The sequence below is a fragment of the Pinus tabuliformis genome, chromosome 8 (genome assembly GCF_031772625.1).
Source record: "Pinus tabuliformis cultivar Carrire ecotype Pingquan chromosome 8, CPIR1, whole genome shotgun sequence".
NCBI lineage: Eukaryota > Viridiplantae > Streptophyta > Pinopsida > Pinales > Pinaceae > Pinus > Pinus tabuliformis.
The window spans coordinates 336772226-336790619 of NC_142294.1; the positions used below are offsets into that span (position 1 = coordinate 336772226).

At 36.3% G+C, this 18394-nt stretch overlaps 1 long non-coding RNA gene across 2 annotated transcripts in view; it reads left to right on the forward strand.

Moving 5' to 3' along the window:
• LOC149235506 (uncharacterized) overlaps positions 1-18394 on the forward strand; it is a 162330-nt gene that overhangs the window by 24874 nt on the left and 119062 nt on the right. The window contains exon 2 of one of the 2 annotated variants that reach the window (XR_016268296.1): positions 15566-16001. The exons of the other annotated variant lie outside the window; for it this stretch is intronic. This is a non-coding gene — a long non-coding RNA (uncharacterized LOC149235506). Of the gene's footprint in view, positions 1-15565; positions 16002-18394 lie in introns of those variants that run through there. 2 annotated transcript variants of the gene reach the window in all.

The following is an 18394-nucleotide window of genomic DNA, read 5'->3' on the forward strand; positions in this document are numbered from 1 at the left end:
CTTTTAAGATATTTTATAGAAGAAACCAGCCTGATGGAAATAAAATCTACCAAAGACATATATAATTGGAATAAAATAAGAGGTGCATCAACCCAAATCTCCTCATGCTTGGATAACCTTTTGGTTTCTGAAGAACTTCTGGTCAATGGGCATGAGATCTCTACAGAAATCCTACCCTTCTCTGCCTCAGATCATTGGCTTGCCACCCTTTCTTGAGACCTTTTGCAAAACCAATGAGGAAACCTTTCAAACTTGAGAAATTTTGGTTCTCAAACCCCAACCTCATCTTGCAGATTGAAGGTTGGTGGAAAGGGATGAACCACTACAAAGGATCCAAACTATATATATTTCAGAAAAAGCTCAAACAAATCAAGCTCCTCATTAAGAAATGGAACAAAGAGGAGTTTGGAAACATCTTCAAAGAGAAAGAATCTCTTGAGAATGTTATGGCCTCCCTCCAACAAGAGATCATCATACATGGCCGCTGAGAGGAAACTAATGCTTGAGAGACAAATATTTCAGAGCGGCTCGAGGAATGCTACAAGTAGGAATAAATTTATTGGAAGTACAAATCGAGGGTGCACTGACTCAAATAAAGAGAGAAAAACACCTCGTTCTTTCACAAATCAACAATACAAAATAGAGACAAGAAAAGGATATCCCTTCTCAAAATAGAATCAGGCATCATGGTGGACACCTCGGAAGACATATAACAAGAGCCTGTTAGCTACTTCTCCAACATCCACCAAGAACCTCCCATTCCATGCAAGGATGCTATCAGCCAAATCACAACTAACATACCCCATTTGGTATCAACAAATCACAATGCAGCTCTCATAAGACTGGTAGTTGATTCATATTCTCTTTAGACAGAAAACATAGAAAACAAAGAGATTGTGCTTCATAACATTTCCTTCTTACCTGATCCTAGGTAAGAATCCTACGCCTTCCAACCAACCAAATAGAATGAGTAATTTTCTTCCAATTGACTCCAAACCAGATATTAGTCTAGATAACATCATTTGCCATAATTAAATGACCCATAATAACCACATAAGCTTATTTAAGAGAAAGAAAACCGATTGGGTGAATATCCCATCACAATATGTCTCCACTTTAAGAAAAATGAATCTATCATTCTTGTAGTTCCTATTGAAAAACTTCCCAATGAAATTCTTATCAAGTGTAAGGCTAATACTCTATAAATTTCCACCCCTCCAAAATGTAGAATCAATATCTAGCTTCCAATAATCACTAACCCACATTGATCACAAATTAGTTGTGAATGCTTTAAAATTAATAAGGTTTAGTTTATCATTTAAACAATGTAACTGTTCCTGAGATTATTCCCAAAACAAAGCCGAATGTCCCTTCTTTATTTCTTAGAGAGCATGCTTGCTCACTACTGCCCTGTTTTCCTGCTCCAACATCCATAAGCTTGAACCAATAATATTTGAATCATATCTATGTCTTTCCTCTCGAGACATAATAGGAGCATATTTTCTCAACCATATTCTCTTCCATAATTCATTACCTTCTATAAATCACCTCCATCATAATTTCGCTCCAAAAGAAACACTTAACATTTCAAGATTATGCAAACCAAACTCAAATACTTTTGCCTTAACTAGTGTTTCCCAACCAACCAAATCCTATATATTTTCTTTATTTAAACCCCACTAAACGAAATCTCTCCACATTGAATGAAAATTACTATATACATCTTTTAGTATCAAAATAGCTGGAATTTTATAAAACTAATAAGAGATACTCTACAATGTGTTCCCCTCTTCCCACACTACCTACGATCAAACACACCCCTTCAACCCTCCTATTTCTCTCCTATGATCTATAATACATCTGGTATCTTGGCACCCATTGGGGGAGGATCCCAACCTCCTTCGCTCCCCAAGATTACACAGTCACCTTTTGTTGCCTCTAACCCTAAACCCTCTGCCCCTCTACTCAATCTACCAATAGTGGTATTCAAAGTGATAAAACTGATGATTTTATGATACAGGAACCTCAGGACCTCCCTGAATCTAAGCATAGGAACACAAACACATGTAAGGTAAAATCGGAGAAGATCCCAAGACTACACATTCCCTCAGTGATGTTAAATAAAAACATTCGGTTCATGTAAGACCACGCACTAATTTGTAATTTCATTAGGGTTTGGCCAATAAAAAATATTCTCATGCATTGGATAATTTTTCATCAGGGTTTTTCCAATGGAAGAGGTGCTCATGCATTTGAGTGATGGAACCCAAAAGGAAATTACAATGTTAATCTCATGTCGAAGATATGATTTATAGTGATCTTCACACATCAGTATGACCTCAATTTTTTTGTGGAAGGGTGACCTTACTTCATCAAGTTTGTAGGTATATACATGCAAAAGTGGATGTCGAGCTTCATCTCAGAAAAGGGGGAATTCTCATGCGAACTTGTATGGATCCAACTCTAGTATTTACCCTACAAGTATTGGGACCCTAATACTCTCCATGATAAAGGAAACAATCCAGGGAAGTTCATCTCCCTCTAAGAATAAACCCACCAAGGTTTAGACATAGCCTACATGTGAATGTGTGTTTACATGGATATATTTGGCCCTCTCCGTAAATCCATAACCCTGAAATCAGAAGATGGGGATTGGTTACAAATGCTTGATTATGAGCACGTATCATTTAGATGCAAAAAGTTCCAGCAACATGGCCACCTATTCAGGTACTGTCCCCTCAGTGAATGTAATTTAGAGGCTATCAATGCGAGTCCCATAAATTAGGAAATTTTTACAAACATCCCCACCAAGTGAAGGCATAGAAAGAAGTAAGGTCCCTCCTCATAGCCCAAGCATCCAACATCTAGCAATATTTTTGAAGTGTTGGAGGACCTCCTAGAAGAAACCTTCGAAAACATAGAAAAACAAGTCAAGACAACATCTTAGCTCAAAAGAACACCTAAATTTGAAGGACCTATAGCCATTGAAAGAGGATTACGCCAAGGAATAAGATGTCGACTTCACCTACCTAGAAGGTATAGACCTCATTAATATGGAATATAACTATCATTAGAATATAGGAAACACCATTCTTTTCAAGCAAATACATCTTCTTGTTAAGGCACTCCGAAAAGCAAAAACAAAGATGTAGCTATGGGTTCAAAAAATATCAAATAAAGAAGGGGAAAAAGTGGCAATGATTTTAAGAAGAGAGGCAGAAAGTACATGCTTTAATGATTGGACATTATAGGTCGTAAGCTGGTCAGATATGGATAATACAAGCATATCTCAGAGAAATACTCCTCCCAATCTATAATTTCCTTATGAATATCATCTCCTGAAACATACAAGGCGTGAAGAACCCTTCAAAGCATCATCCTCTGCATTGAAAGATCCAACAGGATCTTCCTACAATCTTGCTCATTTAAGAAACTAAGTGCTCGATTATGATTTTGCTTCCATCATATCAAAACTTTGGAAATCTACCGAAATCATTGTAGTTAACATTTAAGGAAAGCCTATGGCAACCTAATAATCTCTTAGAACCCTTCTCAAATAGGTATGGGACCCCTCTCCCTTAATCCTGCTATTCTCACTTCCTCGTTTCACATTCTGGGAACTAATATTCAAGGTTCCCTTTCCAACTTTTATGGACCCCATCCCCTTCCAAGAAGTAGGCCATGTTAGACCATCTCTCCTCTCTTAAGAAGCATCATGACCCTACCAAATGGGTTATTAGGGGCGACCTTAGTATCATACCCTCTCTCTACGAAAAGAGGGGGAGTTGAAGATAACTGAACCATGAATTTGAACATTTAAGATATTTTATAGAAGAAACTAGCCTGGTGGACATAAAAACTACCAAGGACATCTATAATTGGAATAAAAGAAGAGGTGGGTCAACCCAAATCTCCTCACTCTTGGATAATATTTTGGTTTCTGAAGAACTTCTGGTCAATGGGCGTGAGATCTCTACAGAAATCCTACCCTGCTTTGGCTCAGATTATTGGCTTGCCACCCTGTCCTTGAGACCTTTTGGAAAACCAATGAGTAAACCTTTCGAACTTGAGAAATTTTGGCTCTCAAACCCCAACCTCATCTTGAAAATTGAAGGTTGGTGGAAAGGGATGAGCCACTACAAAGGATCCAAACTATATATATTTCAGAAAAATCTCAAACAAATCAAGCTCCTCATTAAGAAATAGAACAAGGAGGAATTTGGAAACATCTTCAAAGAGAAAGAATCTCTTGAGAATGTTATGGCCTCCCTCCAACAAGAGATCATCCTACATGGCCGTTCATAGGAAACCATTGCTTGAGAGATAAGTATTTCAGAGTAGCTGGAGGAACGCTACAGGTAGGAATAAATTTATTGGAAGTACAAATCGAGGGTGCACTGGCTCAAAGAAAGAGAGAAAAACACCTCATTCTTTCACAAATCAAAAATACAAAATAGAGCCAACAAAAGGATATCCCTTCTCCAAATAGAATTAGGCATCATACTGGACACCTGGGAAGCAATAGAACAAGAGCTTGTTAGCTACTTCTCCAACATCCACTGAGAACCTCCCATTCCACGTAGGGATGCTATCAGCCAAATCACCAGTAACATACCCCATTTGGTATCAACAGATCACAATGCAGCTCTCATGAGACTGGTAGTTGAATCTGATGTTATGAAACGTCTCACTTATATTTCAAACAATAAAACCTGAAGCCTAGATGTCTTCAATGTCTCCTTTTTCAAAATATGTTGGCATTTCCTAGGAAACAAAATACATGACATAGTGGAGGAGACGAGAGGTACCATACCCATTCTTTAGGAATTCAATTCCACCTTCCTAATCCTCATCCCAAAGGAGGACAATGTTTCATTTCTATGTAAATACATACCTATAACCCTTTTCAATGTTATTTACAAAATTATTAGCAAAATCATTACAAATAGGCTCAAGCCTCTCCTTCCCCTTCTCATCTACCCTAATAAATGAGGCTATGTGAAAGGAAAGAAAATTATTGATGGAATTATCCTTACCCATGAGACCATCCATTCTCTCAAAGCTCTCAAAAACTATGGTATACACCCCAAAATAGACACATCGAAAACCTTTGACAAACTAAGATGGGACTAAATTGAAAGAATCCTAAAAGATTTTGGATTTCATTCTCACTAGGTTCAATGGGTCATTTCTGTCATCTCTTACCCCTTCTTATCCATCCTAGTCAATGCATCCCCCTCTGATGCCTTCCTTCTAGGGGTATCAGATAGGGATACACCCTCTCCCCATTCGTCTTCATACTCATGGCATAAGGCTTGCGTCAAACCATAAAAGCTTCCAAATCTATTGGATCCCTCAAAGGCCTCTTAGTTCATAGTAATATAACTCACACTGACTATTAGTTCATGGAAAATACCCTCCTCATGAATCATCCCTCTCTATTGGAAGCAATAGAAATCACAACCATTCTTAAGCTTTTCTCTTTGGCCTCTGGAACTGAAATCAACCTCGACAAATCCCAAATCTTCTTCTTCAACACCACGATCATCACCCAAAGGAAAATTTAACATATCCTTGGATTCAATATTTCCTCCATCCCCTCTAAATACATAAGAGCCCCCCTTAGAGACGCAACTATCAAGAACTCATCTAGCGGGATCTAATCGACAAAATTTCCTCTAAACTTAGTTGTTGGACTCATCAAGGCCTAAATATCTCCAACATGCTTTTCCTTCTTAAATATTTTCTCCAATCTATGCCCCTCTAACTATATTATGTTCGTGATACCCCTAAATGGGTTCTCAAATGCCTCAACAACATCAAATTCTCCTTCTTGTAAGCGGGGAGTGATTCTTCGAGATACATAAGTAGTCAACAAGGTCTCTGTGCTAAGATTGGGTGGGAATAGATTAAATAAAAACAGGAACCATGGGTCTAGCTATGGAATGTAAAATATGTTAGTAACATACTCCAATAAGATCTCATCTAATTTACCTCTACCCCACCTGGCTCTCTAATCAGAAATATGGATAGTTAGGGCCAACAACAAGCTCACTCTCATTTCTTCCAGTAGGTTATAGATGGAAACTATCCCTATTCCTAGAAAAGTTCATGGCAACAAAAATTGCACTTGATAACTGTCCTTCCCACCCCCTTAATGTATACTCAATCTCTTAGCACAGGGCACATCTCCATTCACAAATTTCGGATGAATATAAAAGGTAAAACGCATCATAATTGGGATTCAAATGTTCTATGTGCTATGGAAGACAATGAACACAACCATTATCTCCTTTAGAATGAGTTGCTAAAGAGAATAACTATACAAAAAGAAGGAAAGGATACTCTCTGATGGGGTTATCAAAATTCAGGAAGGTTTTCAGTAAAGGAGGCCTACAAACTTCTTACAAGAAAAAATATCCTAGATTTAGATCCCTTTTGGACCAAGCTATGGAGCATAAACACATGGCCTAAAATAAAAAAATTTATGTGGCTCCTCTCCAAGCATCAGGTCCTCATATGGGATAACTTATTAAAGAAAGGAATTCAATGACCATCTTGGTATGTCTTCTACTTTGAATAACAAGAGACCTTAGACCATCTCTTCCTTTCTTTCCCATTCACCATAAGTCTCTAGGACAAGATAAAACATGGCTTTATCAAAACCTCCAAAGATGAAAGTTGCGTTGACCAAACCTTCAACAAATGACCCAATTATCCCTGCAACAACCACATTCTAAATTTCATCTACGTTGCTACCCCCTTATTCCTTGTCTCAGAAATCTAGAAGGAACACCATCAAAGAATCTTTAACGATTATCTCAAACCCCATGAATGTATCTATCTCCTTTTCCATAACCATCTCAAGGAATCCATTACCCTCACCAACTAGACACCCATGGAATTCCAAGGTCTTTTCTCTGACAATGAAATTCTCTCCTAGTGGAATGTCAAGCCCCCAACCTTGCTTCTGATGCTCCTTCCTCTAGAATTACAAACCCCTTCACACTCCCCCTGGTGCCTCCAACCCCCCTCCCCCCACCCCCCCCACCATTTCAGGCTCATATTTATTGGAGCCTCTCACTAAAACCGATACGAAGCAAGCATTAGGGGTGTCTGCAAGGATCAAACATGGAAAATCATATTACACATCTAAAGGGGTAACATAAGATTTGAGAGAAACAATGTCACAAAGTTGAAAACATTAATTGAGGGAATTCAAATAACTAAGAGCAGTCACCACCTCCCCCTAATTATGGAATGATACTCTAAGGTTATAATTAAAATAGCCACTCACACTATCAACATATCACCTACAACAAATTAGGACATCAATTGGTGCCTGGAATATACTGTACAACACTTGGATAGTATCATTTTTCATTATGAAGCAATCTCCTTTTCCCATGTCAAGCATAAGGCTAACTCCCTTACCAAATTCATTGAAAATAAATGAATTGAAGATCATCAACACAAAGAGAATTGGCATCCCTCCTCTCTTTCCATTACAGCTTGGTTCCCCAAATTCATGAAGCTGGTGGAGCGAGACCTTTAGTCCCTAGATTTCGGTGCTGGACAAAAGAATGATATGACCCCATAGACAGAGAATGACATGCAGTGCTCCCTAGCTAGCATGGGCCTTGCTTAAAATGGTATAAATGTTTCTTAATTACGTTATTGAGTGAATGATGACCTCATACTCATGCCTTCCTTTCCTGCCTATCAAGTCTCCTAACTATTTATTTCATTGGTTATCATTATCAAGGCCTTGTCCACTTCCTTTCATTTCTGCTTTGCATTCGCTGACCTCTATAGGCTTACCATGAATCATGATAGAGGTCATTGTCATCGTCCTCATATGAGAAGAGGATCTAAATGTCCCTCCATCACCTTCTAAGAGGCCTTCATTGTACCTCTATTTGATTATGGGATTCCTACCCACATTAGGCATTAAGCAATGGATTTAGAGGAGGAAGAAATGATTTGTGGCTAGCCAATGCTATGGGCTCTCTGCAACATTCTTTCTCTCCATATCAAGGAGAGGGAGTAGGAGAAACTGGGAGCTACAAGCTAGATTGCGGAGCTCGTTACCTTAGACAGCCACTCCACCTCCCCCCTCAAGCTTATAGCTAGATATTTGAATTATATTTTCATCCTAACATGCCATCTCCCCCCTCTTGTTGTCCCACCGTCACACTCCCCTTCTGTGGGATTATCTTCTCCTCTCTCCACTTGAGATATGATGGCTCACCCCCCTCCCTGTTATGCTCCATTGCCCCTATTTATAATGCTCCCCCATCCTCACCTCCCCATCACAACCACTATGGGTGTTATATTCTTGAAGAAGTTTGAGGTGACTCAAGCAGTGCGTGCGCTCAAGGAGGTACTCAGGTGCATGGTGGCTCCAACATGGCCTCAATGCAACTCGAGTGTGATCCCTACACAACTAAGTGTTACCTTCTTGGATTCCATGGAACACTTAAGGCTGGTTTCTCTTAACATTTTAGTTCGGTTTGCTAGCTATTGAACAAAGCCAATAGGCTCACTGTTTGAAAGTTTGATTTTTTTCAACTCCCTTCCAGTCGTAAATTGTTTCAAGGTTTTTGGATCTATTTGCCATGTCCAGGGGTAGAGAAATTTTGGGCTTTCTCTCTAGTTTCCTTAATTAGAGGTAAAGGTTCCTGTTGGGTGAGAGGCTTAGTATCCCATGCTCTCAAGATTGTAAATTATATATTTTTTTGATGTTAATATAATATAAATATGCTTTCTTACAAAAAAAACCATAGCTTACATTTCATAATTTGGAATAGCATGCAGTACATACTTGGTTAAAATTAATCACCCTACTAAATTCAAGGGTCAAAATGTCCAATTATTGATCTTGTTGGAGAGTTCCTAAAGAAGTTCCTACCAACAAGAAATTATTTCATGATTTAAGACTAATGGTACCCATAGATAATTTGATGGAAGAATTAGTGTATTATTATAACTAGAATATATTAGTATATGTATTAAATATGTATTTAATTGTATCACGATATGGAGGATGGTAAAATAAGAAAAACAAAATAATGAGATAACAAAAGTGAGCGGGGGAAGGAATATATGGGGACAAATTTTGACTATATTGTGGGAATCCAATTTTCCCTAATTTTCCACCCATCATCTCTGTTGAGTTTATTCAGATGCTTCTTGATTTCAATTTCCTCCCTAAATTTTCTAAGGTGTTAGTGGTCAATCTTGGCCAAGGTACTTGCATTCTTAATACAAATGTGATGTTTCATTTTTACTAAGTGTTTTTCTAGAACTGAGGAATGGGAGCGATTGTGTTTTATGTTAGCACAATGTTCTTGTATTATAATTTTTATAGAGTGAACAATTAATCCAACATAGATTTTACCGCATGAACAAGGGATTAGGTGTGGACGTTTTTGATTGGTGGGATCAATGGGATATTTGATAAATCTAAGGTGGATATAAATAGTGTTAATAAGTTTAAAGGTAGTGGTGATGTTTTTATTTCTAAGGATATAGGAGATGTTGATAGTTCCATGAATGTAAGAGAGATAGATTTTGGAGACTACATTGTTCAAGTCATATCTTGATCTAAGCCCTTTACTAGAATCATTTAAAGCTTTAATACCTTGGTCGGTACTGTAACAATCTTAGCAAACAATTCATACATCCTCAGATATTTATTCTCCACGATGAATATATCATATCACTATAAATATCCAAAAAAATAAAGTCATGATAATTAAATCCAAATGGATCACATATGACACTTTTATTTGTGATAACAAATCCTTGGATGAATTTCATTCATAAAAATATATGAGAATTAAAATCCATAATAAGGTAAATTGGAATTACAACATTGAGAAAATGATCAAGTTGGAAAGCTTACTATAAGATTGAAAACAATTCTAAGTCAGCAGATATTTTGATTTGAGATACTAAAAAGGCTCCTCTTGGAAACTATTTTCACTCCTGACTATTTTGACTCCTTTTATTTTATATGGTTGTGAGGTTTGATATTGTAGTATACTAAATAACCATAGAGGAAGATTAAATAGATTCAAAAGGAGTTAACCTACAACCTCAAAATTAAAATAAATATTCCCTACCCTATCATCTTCATTGAAGAAAATATTTTCCCCATTGAATGTGTCACTATGATCAGTTATCTTATGCATAAGAGGAATTTATACAACATGGATTTGAAGAGGTTTCCTAAAATTGCTTCTAACTTTCACAAAATCCTCCACCTTTGGTTCAAGCGAGGGTAGCATAAGGTTGTGGTGTGTTGGCTACATCATTGGGGAATAATAGAGGAGATCATATTTTATAATACAAATAATATTAAACATATTATTACTTACAAATTTAAAAGGAAATTGTGAGGCAGGGTTGCACAACATAGGCAATGATGTGAGAGCATCATTAATGACCAGGTAATCCTATGAAAGCCACAATCTAAAAATAGTGTATGCCTATTTATTTGATTGATTTGAAATAGTTATCATACAAGTTCAAAAATAAATTGTTATTATTGTAGGAATTTTATATTTTTGAAAGGATTATTTAAGTTAATTGCTGTAAATTCGATGTCTAAGGAGATGATGTTTTTATTGGTGTAGTATGATCCATATTATCCATAGTATTATATTTATCATGTCAACGTTTCAAACCCCAAAGGGGGTCGATCATCATGACCAAAAACTGGTAGATTTCGTTATTTGAGAGAAGAATCCTCTGACCAGCATATATATAAACCTAATTAATCCTAAATAGTGATAAATTTTTTATAGAAGCTGACTTAACCTACATATATGAATTTTTTAATTTAATTTTTTTTATTATTATTTTTTTTAATGTGTAAATTTTAAATGTTCTATTTTTCTTTTAGTTAAAAAAGTATCATATAATTTTTAGTGAAGTAAGAATTGATATTATTTAAAATTTATAAATGAATTTAGTGACTTGAAAATTTTTCATATAATTAAATTGCTTAAAATAAATAACTTAACTTTATAATTCTAACACATTTTTTAGCAAAATTTGAAAACAAAATTCATAAAGCAAATAAAAAAATGAGAGCTCTTGCTTTTATTTTTCGGCATTGATTGGTAACTTGTATTAAGAAAAAATGTGTCAAACGCACATAAAAAGTACATAGTAGAGTCCGTTTGGAAAAAAAAACAAAATCTATTCATAAGTATATTGGGTCCATTATTAGCCATTTTTCTTTATAAATATAAAGGATTAGATATACTTGGAGTTCTATCTCAGTAAATGTATAAAATACATGTCCAATTTTATAAAACTTAACGATCAAAGAAATTTTAGTGTACATTGCAATTAGACATAGCTTTCGGTAAATTTAGAATTACTAAAGGGGTATTGAAGTCAAGTTGAACCATAAATTGGCAAGCCAAATTCACTGAGGATAACAAGATGTCCACTAACAAGGGTGATTGAATTTTTTTCAATTGCAAGTCTTCCAATTTACCTTGTATATTATAAATATTTCTATTCCATTGTTCTATTAAAGTCTTAAGCTCTACCAACATTTTCATTGTAGAAGAGAGGGTTTCTACTAGTTGATCCATTTGTAAACTAAGGGTCATGCATGCTCACGGGAGCTCCCAATGCTCTGATTTACTTGCAAATTTTCATCTTGTTTATCATTTCTTATTACCCTTGTGAAACACCATCCTTTCACCTTTGTTTCAAAGTCTTCTATGGACCTCATTTGTGCTACTAGAATTCAACACCTAAAGGAAAATTAAGGAAATGGAAATATAGTTTACACATTGAGCCATGAAAATATTAAATTTTCATGTTAGGAATGAGGAAGTGGATGTGATATTGCCTGGATGAGAGGCAACCTCTAAATTCCAATCATGAATGCTAACATTTTATTATCCTAGTGCCACATTTCCTATAGCTCCACAATTCTCATGGTCAAATTAATTCACCCATGACAATGAAACACTAGGTGTATTTCACCATTCCATTTGCACAAACAAGAGATGGCGATATGACTGGTGTTTTTATCCACAAAGATGAGAATGTTGTCACTCCACATGATGAAACCAACCTTTAAACTATTAATAAAATCCCTATGGGATGTCACTCCACCATCTGTCACCATTTTGTTGGCAATAGTTAGTAATTGTATGGCATAAACTACTTATTTTTCATAGGTGCAGAGGGTCTTCATGGAATATGATGGAGGAGGTATGTTTGGTTAACCCAAAGGGTTTTTAAGGATCCATTTTTCACGTAAATTCCAAGCTTGTATACCATGGTGTCCACTTCCCATAGGATATGAGAAGAATTAAACACAAAGGATGAATGAAAACAATGAATTATTATTTTATGAATGTGATTAAGTGTAAGGTTTATCAAAATAGTACCAAAGTTCAAATTTCAATTGATGTTGTTGGATTCCCATCTAATAATTATCTTGTTGAGAGATGGATACTTTTGACTAGCTTTAATACTTTCCAGAATGCCTATTGTTCATCGTGGTTACTTAAATATTTTCCTAATCTCTACAAGTAATATTTTTCATTTTTTTTTATCTAGGGAAATACATCACTATCCCTCCACCATCCACTTGAATCTACCAACCTTGAGACACGACATTTTTAATTACTGTGTATAATGCATACAAAACTAAATCGATTAATGGGAGATGAAAATAATGGATATACCTACTATCAGTGGTTTTAAGTAGAGGGAAGTAGATTCAATTTGGATATATCACACAATATTAAATTACATTTTCGAATAATGAAAGTAGAAGTCATTGTTCATGCATATTTTTACATCTCTAATTACTTATTTTGGTTTGCATAGGTTTTTCTAAAATATGAGTGTTGGCTTCATTTATACTAATGAAAAAAAATCATGGGAAGTATTCTCAAGGATGATATACTATCTCACTGTGAATTAATTAAAGGAAGTAAAGTTAAGGGTGCCCCAAGGTTGATGTTAAAGAGAAGTTATAGAAAATATATTTGTCTGTCATTAAAAATGGAAGAATACACACTATAGGATATGGAGTTTGAATTATCATGCTACAACACTTCTATTATATGTCATAAAAGATGTGGGAATTAAGAGAAATATTGTGATAAGTAATAATTGACAAAAAAAAATTAAAATTAAAAATAAAAATTGGCAAACCTTAGAGACCTTCAGAAAACTATTAAGGAGAATGCTTCAATGGAATACAAAAAATTTTCTAAGGAATTTTATCAACTAGGTTTAGGCTTTATACTATAATAAGTGAAAACACGTGACCCAACTAACTTGTTGACTTGAAAACATTTAAGAATTTAGTTAGTGATGTCATGTTGATAATACCCATATAATTGGAGTAAAAGTACAAGATGATATCATAATATAGTAATAGAAGTGACATATATAATCATTAAAATATTCAATGTCGAAATGAAAATATTAACATTGTAAAAGTTGTGGGACAACGAACAAGATGTGATTCTTAGGTTTACCAATTGAATAATAGTAATAATAATAATAATAATAATAATTTGTATAATAATAATATCATTGGGCTCAATAGTAATAATAATAATATTAATGAGGTTAATGACTATGTTTTCAATGCTAATTGTAATAATATTAGAATTGGTAATAAGGCTCTAAGTTTGGATAATAATGTTTGTTCCAATTTTCTCTCCTCTTCTAGTAATAAGGTTGTAAATCTCTCTAGATTTTCTTTTGATCCCTGTGTCTTTAGTCTTTTGTAGAAAGGTTTAAATTTTTCTCTTGCTCATAGAAATATCCTGGTTGATAACATCATTTGTGACATTGAATATGGTATTAGAGACTTACTGGATGTCACTAAATATATCATTCGTCAAGACTGTGTGGTTGTCCCTAGAAAGGCAAAGCCCCCCAAGAACAACATTAGCAAACCTAAGTTTGATGCTTACAAATCATTAAACAATAATAAGAATATTGTTGTTCTCAAAGCTGACAAAGGTGGTGTTGTGGTTATTGTTGTTAAAGATGATTACCATTGGAAGATGTTGGACCACCTCCATAATGGCGAGAGCTACAGAAAACTTAACAAGGATCCCCTAAAGAAGATTTTCAAAAGTGTGGTTATTTCTATAAAGGCTAGAAGTTCAGTCAGCTCGTTCATTTGTAAGCTTATAGAAAGTTTCCTTCTTACCCCCATAATCTATGGCCTGCCAAAGATTCATAAGGAAGGGGCTCATCTAAGACCCATTTTCAACATGATAGGAGGGCCAACTTATCTTCTTGCTAAATATTTAGCCGAGAATCTTAAGCCCATTGTTGCCCATATAGAATCCTTCATCAAGGACTCTGCATTGTTTGTCAATGAGTTAAAGAGTTTCAATATTGATCAGGATGACAAGCTTGTTGTTGGAATTATGATACAGGCATTGTCCTTGATGGCAACTCACTGAGATGAAAGATCACAGTGCAGTAGGTCAACAACAAAGAATTACAAATCAGACTCCAAAGAATGAAGAAAGAGAGGTATACGCAAGTTCACCTTGTCCAAGTTGCGTATACACGCAGGTTTACTAAACAAAAGGAGAATAAACGTACAAATGCACTTTCATAGAAGGAAAAGCGTGTCTATCTTGGAAAACCAAAAGTTTTTGGTCCAAGGTATTTGATTGGTCCGAGATATTTGGTCCAAGTTATTGGCCCTAAGAAGTTTTGGTCCATGGTATTGCGAAAGGCCTAAAACTATATAAGGAGGAGAAGATCATTAAGCCATGGGTGTAGGGATTTGAATATCTTATGAAGTGTTGGATCATATGTGCAGGTTAATGAGCCTCTGATGGTTTGCTTGATCAAATATAAGGATGCACCTAGATGGCAGATTAAGGTTGATGAATTGGGATCATAAAGGCTTAAGAGTATTGTCATTATGTGGTTTGATCTTGAACAATCTAGATCTGAATACTAACGCATTTTTTATTCTGTAAATGTGATGATATGGGTATGACTGAAGTATGGAATAGTTGTGATGTTTTAAGTTAGAATTTATAGATCTGTACATAGGTTTGCTTTAGTAAAAGAGCGTATACATGTTGGTTTAGCATATCAAAGTAGCGTATACATCATAAATTTGAATTTGAAAATATGTACGCTAATTCCCTTTGGTAAAAGTGTGTATACATGCTGATTTGACACATGGAATTAACGTATACCTTATGAAGTATGATGTTTAAAGTTTCAGTTATTTCTGTTTGTTGTTACAGAGTTCTGGGTTTTACTTTGTGTTTTGGTGACTGTATTCTGGTGACAGTGTTCCAAATGATCAGATTGATTGATTGTGATTTTCTTCAGTGATGATGGGTTTTCAAGTGATTGATTGATTCAGTTGTGGTTGATTCAGAAATGGATGATTGAGTTTCAGTGATTGGTTGATGCAGATGTATTTGATAGTTGTATTGCAGTTATGATTTTTTGAGTTTCAATGTTATTGATGGGTCAAGTATGAAAATTGGATGAAACATGGCCTTCAGATTGTGGTGTTGTGTTCCAGGAGCATCCAGTCTGAAAATTCCTGAAACGTGGTCCCTGGTGGAAGAGTGGAGTTTTCTGTAGGTTGGAACCTACGTACTAGTAAACATATTGGCTAATACAAGAGCTAGGGGGTTGTACCTCCCTTCCAGTAGTAGCTGGAGAATGAGAGAAGGTTGTAGCCTTCTGCAGGTGGGAGCTTGCATAGTGGTATGAGTCTGCACCAGTACAATATTGTAAACAGATTTTCTTATTATTAAAAGGAAGACAGAGACAAGATCAGTAGGTGGTTTTTACCCACATTGGGTTTCCACCTTATATCTCGATGTTCAGGTGTGTTGCTTATGTTTCATGCTTTATTCTACTTTTACTGCATTGTCTAATAAATCTTTGATATACTGGTTTAAGATCAATACATGATAAGTTGTCTAAATCAAAAGGTCTCTGCATATACGCTGGTTTCTTCAAGTATAGTCATGTGTACATGCTAGTTCACTTCACTGAAGTAGCGTATATAAATCTATTTGGGAAATAAAATTATAGATATGATAATACTGATTCACCCCCCCCCCTTCTCTTAGTATTATTTCCAACGCTTGTGAGCTCCGTTGTGGTCTCCCTCCACACTAATACCCCTATCAATGAGGCCACAAAATAACTAAGTGTGTTATGTTGGAAATAATATTGAGAGGGGGGGTGAATCAGTATTATCAGATTAATCAAACTTTTTAAATGCTCAGAAACATATACGCTACTTCAGTTAAGTGAACCAGCGTGTACACGCTACTGTGACGAAGTAAAACAGCGTATAAGAAGAAAACTCACAATTTAGTTAGCTTATTCTTCAATTAAGTGCATCAGGACATTATTCACCACATTAACAGTAAACATGTGCAGTATAACAGAACAGATAGAAAGCCACACACATGAACACTAAGATATAAGGTGGAAACCCAATGTGGGTGAAAACCACCTACTGCAAGTTGTCTCTATCTTTCTTTAATATGAAACTTCAGTTTACAATCTTTTGTACTGGTGCAGCCTTATACCAGTACGCAGGCTACAACCTGCAGAAGGCTACAACCTTCTCTCGTTCTCCAAACTTCCTTGGAAGGAAGCTCCAACCCCCTTTGCTCTTGTACTAGCCAAGATACTAGTACGTAGGTGCTGACCTACAATCTTCCTTCTTTCAGATATCACTTTTCATACATTTTCAGACTTGGATATTCCTGAAGCACAACATTACAATCTGAAGACCACAAATCATTCAATTTCCACAACAGATCATTGAAGCATAAAACAACCAAACTTTGAATCACTGAACCACTGAACCCTGTCAATCACCAGTTACCAGAACACAGAGCAGACTACAGAACTCTGCAATAACAGTCAGACCCCACTGTAAACCCAAAATCAAGCTTCAAAAGATATACGCTACTTCAATGAGCAAAACCCGCGTATACACGCGCTTTTACCGAAGCCAACCTGCGTACAGATCTAAAAATAACCTTTCTCAATTTGCAGCTGTACCAGACATTAGTTAGATCCAAAACATAACATTGCGACAATATGCAGATCTAGAAATACGCATAATCAACCATATCATGATAGTGCATTTCAAACCATTAGATCCCGATCTATCCTTAGATCTAGTCTTCCATCAACCGATGTGATCTCTCCTTGGCTTAGATCAAGCAACCCAGAACCTGCATATCAGATCTCTTTCTCTCTTAGATATTCAAGCCTTGTCGAAAGATGATTTTGCCTAATGATCTTCTTCTCCTTATATAGTCTTAGGCCTAGCTCAATACCAAGAGCCAAAACCATAGTAACACAATACCATCAACTTCAAAACTAGGGATCGACACGCCCGTCGAGACACAATGGTCCGAAATCATAGGCACAACTTCCAAGGACTAACCACCATGGACCAAAGGAACCTTTCCACATACACGCGCTTTTTATGAATCGAACTAGCGTGTACACGCGACTTGGGCTTAACGAAACGGCGTGTATGAGCTTCCTTGGCATGCTGTACTGAGATCTGTCTTCTGATTAAGTTGCCATCACCTGTACCAACCTCTGAGCACCTGTACCATCCTCTGAGTGAGTTGCCATCAAGGACAACACTTGAATCATAATGCCAACAATCTCCCCCTTTGGACTTGATGGCAACCACCACACCAAGTCACTCTCCCCCTTTGACATCAAGGGCAAAGGGCTGTGCTCCCCCTGAGGACATGCTGATACCTCTGCTTGGCTGTGCTGACTCGTGCTCCCCCTGACAGTAGGCCAGATCTGAAAAAGATGTTCTTCAACAAGAACCAAGACTTATACACCATAAGGGACCTTCCTATCACCAAAAGACTCAATACATACATCCATACTCCCTACCAAGAGGGGACATATCAGAAACAACCAATTATATTACAGCATTCATCCCAGGCATAGTGGGGAAACCAACATAGGCCGTTACATGACCTTGACACCATAAAAGAGATATGACAAGAGAGATACATGACATAGAGACAACAGATCTAGACCAAGACTTAGGAAAGACACCAGCAGCATCTGATAAACATCTTGTTAGATCAGCAACCAGAATTTCTTTCTGAGCTCCTTCTCCTGAAACCAACAACCAAAACATCTGAATGCCAACAATGCTTTATGAGACTTTTGAGCTGCTCCCCCTGAACCTGTGCCTGTTGCACTCCCTGAAACTGTGCCTGAAGAATTCTGACATTCCTATTGCTGTTCAGAACTTCAGAGTTTTCCCTTGCTGTTCAGAACTTCATATACGCGTTTTATCCTGTATAAAACAGCGTATGTACGCGGATATTCTTTCTGCAAC